Source organism: Perna viridis, chromosome 5 (genome assembly GCF_037379345.1).
Source record: "Perna viridis isolate PV_CMFRI_1.1 ecotype Kerala chromosome 5, ASM3737934v1, whole genome shotgun sequence".
Taxonomy (NCBI): domain Eukaryota; kingdom Metazoa; phylum Mollusca; class Bivalvia; order Mytilida; family Mytilidae; genus Perna; species Perna viridis.
Genome location: NC_142449.1, coordinates 9,623,057 through 9,627,013, shown reverse-complemented (window position 1 = coordinate 9,627,013; position 3,957 = coordinate 9,623,057). Strand labels below are relative to the sequence as shown.

The following is a 3,957-nucleotide window of genomic DNA, read 5'->3' as shown; positions in this document are numbered from 1 at the left end:
CAATAGTCGTCTCCTTATTTTCAGAGAAGACGCACCAACAAACGGTCCCAAAGTGGAAATCCGTATTCTGATCCGTTCTGGAATTTGTTAGAGAAGTCCGAAAGACCTACTAAGAAAAGATCTGAATTAGGTATAATGCCACTATTCCTTAAGGGGAACCAGTCGCCTGCACAGAAAGTAGTCCGTAAAAACAAAGTAGTTCCTAGGATGCATTGTATATTTTTTTGTGATTCACCGATATCCCAAATTAATGATATTTCAAATATTTTTAAGTGTTAATTTTCAGCTAAATATTGTCGAACTGGTAAATCGAAACGCCAAACAATTTTTTGACGCTTGGCCGCGTAGTAATTTCAAAGAAGATAATTAAAAGCTATCCTGGTTTCCGGGACTACTGAATATTGCGGTCGGGAACCAGTCTAGTTAAAAGCCAATACAATTTAATTGGAGTTATCTCTCTTTGGGTGGTCTTGGATTTTAACTATGCCCCGTGGATGGTATTATAATTAAAATCATTTTATCAAGAAGCGTCACATCCAACATCATCAGCTTCCTTTTTTTCAAGAACGTAAACAAATCCAATAATCTTATTTTCACGATACTTGTGTACATCTTTGTTTTGTTTTGCTGCAGGTTGCAAAGGAAATATGGGTTCAACACCAAAACAGTCTCAAACCTTGGTCCATGTCATGATCGGAACTCTAGCATATTGCTTAAACATCGGGAACCTTTTTGCAGCTTGCACGCCAAGCGACTTCCGAGTTTCAGGACCTTCGGTGCTTTGATTAAAAATGGGGATACCGCTTTACTGTCGAACAACAGACCTATTTCTTTGATTAGCTGTGTTGGCAAAGTGATGGAGATAATATAAATACAGTCAAACCTCGATAGCTCGAACTCCAAGGGACCATTAAAATGTGTTCGAGTTATCGGGAGTTCGAGAAATTGAAGTTCATATATTTCCGGATTTCTTTCATTGCCGGTCCGACTTTATCGTTAGAAATTGCTTACTTCCTCCGAAGTTGTTTTAATAAGCCCATGGAAACAAAAGTTGGGAATTCTCGAACTTTTACATGACGTTTGAACTAAAATCAGACTTCCGAACGGTATTTTGTGAAAAACCATGCTGTCACATTGGGGGGATGGGAGGGTCGTCTGAATTTGAGTTTCGTGTACTCACATATGGACATATATTCCACCAAAAAGTAAGTGACACATTAAGGTGAATACAAATGAACCTGAAAATCGTAGTTTGAGATAATTCCAAACCTTCTACAAAAAACACCAAACTATTAAAAAAATTTTCTCCATTGTGTTTTTTTATCAGCAGCTTGCTTATGAACTTCGGCATATTTGTGGCTAAATTAATGTTTCATTTGAGTATATTTTTTTCATTTCGAACATGACAGTTTGTTTTTATTTCAATTGTTTGCTACATTTTTTGTTTTTATATTTTTATATATCAAAAAATTGATGAGCAAAACGAACGAACATTAATGATATGCATTCATTATTGTTTACAGTGCCGCCACGATGAAAATACAAATATTTTATTTAGCTCGAACACAGTTACAATAATGAAGAATTATGATAAATAACTTAAGTGTTTATCATATACCATGTATTTGTGAATTATAATTTGTCTAAATCATGTGCTGTAGTCTAAGTAAATGAGTGCAGTTCAAATTACAGGAGATATGGTACACATAAAACTTTCTTAAGCCTTATACTTGTACTGTATACATGTTCCATAGTCCATACAAACATTTTTATAAAGACATGAAGAGTTGTCGTTGAGTCAATGAATGTTGATTTTCATTTAAATGAAACAGTCTGTGAAACAAACTTGTCGAACATGATGAATTGTACAGTTACTTGATTATAGGGTAACACAAACAAAACCTTACAAGAATCTGTTATTTGTATATACAGTACCCCTTATTTCATTTTTGAGAACAAAAATAAATTCATGTACAAGGTCAAGGAAACTCCAGTATTGCTGAACAGTTAATCAAGAGCAATCAAAAACAATATTTAATGTTCCATGGTATTGTACATGTAAGTCATATGAGAATATTTCATACATAACTTGAGGTAAACTACATGAATTATATGATTTGGAAATCAATTTTAACATTAACATATACATTTGTATGACCTTATATAAGACACAATTTTCATTTTTTAAAGAAGTTATCATGCTATATTTTTTTACTTTTTTAATTGATCCATAAATACAAGCTGTTGACTTTCATTGTATATCTGTAACTAAGGGTAAGGAACTAGTTTTATCAGTCATAAGATTTCTTTTGCACAGCATTTCATGAACATGTACAATTATACCACAGTCATGACAGTATGATAAAAGTCTATCCATGTTGATTTTCAGTATCTCTTTCCATATTAAAAGGAAATAAGTTTTGATATTTTCCAGAAAATTTTGGATGCAGCCATCATGTTCACCTACCAATGATACAAGTTACCAGACTAGTCATACATAACAGGAAGGTCTGTTCAAATGAAGTATGATAATAGATTGTGTAGGTAGTTGAGGTTCTGTATACCATATTTTCATGCCTTGTCTTTTTGAGAAAAAAAATAATATTGATTTGGGGTGTTCCAAAGGTAGGAACCACCACTTTTGTTGGGAAATGTTGGAAGTAATGTGGAATTTTTTTTTGCAAAAATGAGAAAATTAATAGCTTGGACCCCCACTTTCAAAGTCTTTTGATTTTTCACTATAAACTCTCATTAGTCAATTTATTTTAGAAATGTATTTGTATTATTTCTACATGTGTAATGTAGATAGATCCCATATGTGTTTATTGCTTAAAATGTAGCACTACAGTTCCCATGACACTTAAATGAAGGTTGTAACATAGTTGTAATATTTTAACATAATGGGATGTTGTGTTTGAAGAAAAAAAAAACATCCAGTGAGCCATATAATGTAGGGTTTAATTAAATAGAGGTCTACTTCAATACAGGAATCATGAATCACAATAACTTTGAGTATGAGTATTATGTATATTTATTACTGATTTTTATTCTTCCAGGTCATCCATGGCATGTATATGACAGAAAAGAATTCATACATGTAGAATTTAGATGATCTTCAATGCTGTTCAAATCTTTGCTTGCACTGTAATGAAAGCTGATATGAAGTTGAAGTTTGAAAATAAATATTTTCAAAATCATATTTCTTATGCAAATGTACATGGTTTAAATGTGTTGTGCTTCAAAAGTAAAAGTCACTTTCATACATGTATACAATAACAGCCATGTATACTTCTTGACAGTACTATCCTGGAATACAACCTAGAAACCCTTGCACTGCAAGCTGTCACTCTATCAACTGAGCTAAAAAATTACTTCATTGTTTTCTGTAGATTAGGTTGATAATGGTCTTTTGTAAATAGTTTTACTTTATTTGTTTTTGGGCCTTTTTATAGATTGCTTAATGGTATGTGGTTTGCCCTTTATTGATAACCATGTGGTGATTTCACATGTAGAAGCTTAATCGTTACTTGCTTGGTTTTTTGAATGACTATCTCATTGGCAAACATAAATGGTACATGTATTTAAGTTTTCTACTTATGACTAGTGAGTGCTAAATCTTTCACTGCTTCTCTAACAAGTAATTTTGTGTAACAACTATTTGGCTAAGCAACTGTTGATTCTGTGAGGTAGCACTATGAAACCGCCTCAAAATGTCATAATAGTAGAGTAGTATAAAGCAGGATCATTTCATACAGTAAAACATTCTTGTCCTGAAATGCAAGAAATAATTGCAATATGCATTGAAACCACAACCAATCAATGAAAAAAAAACCAAGTTCCATGGGTAAATAGAATAAAATATAAACATTCACAGACATTAAACATTTTGAAAAAGAAGGATTTATTGTTGAATTTTGAGCTAATCATAATCATGCCATGTACTTGTACCTATAATTT

General features: G+C 32.3%; 1 long non-coding RNA gene across 1 annotated transcript; it reads left to right on the top strand.

Annotated features, from left to right (window-relative positions):
- Positions 1-1,027: 1,027 nt before the first annotated feature.
- LOC148615899 (uncharacterized) lies at positions 1,028-3,312 on the top strand. Its single transcript, XR_015921894.1, has 3 exons — positions 1,028-1,205; positions 2,435-2,540; positions 3,057-3,312. It is a non-coding gene; the product is annotated as an uncharacterized LOC148615899 (long non-coding RNA).
- Positions 3,313-3,957: the final 645 nt, after the last annotated feature.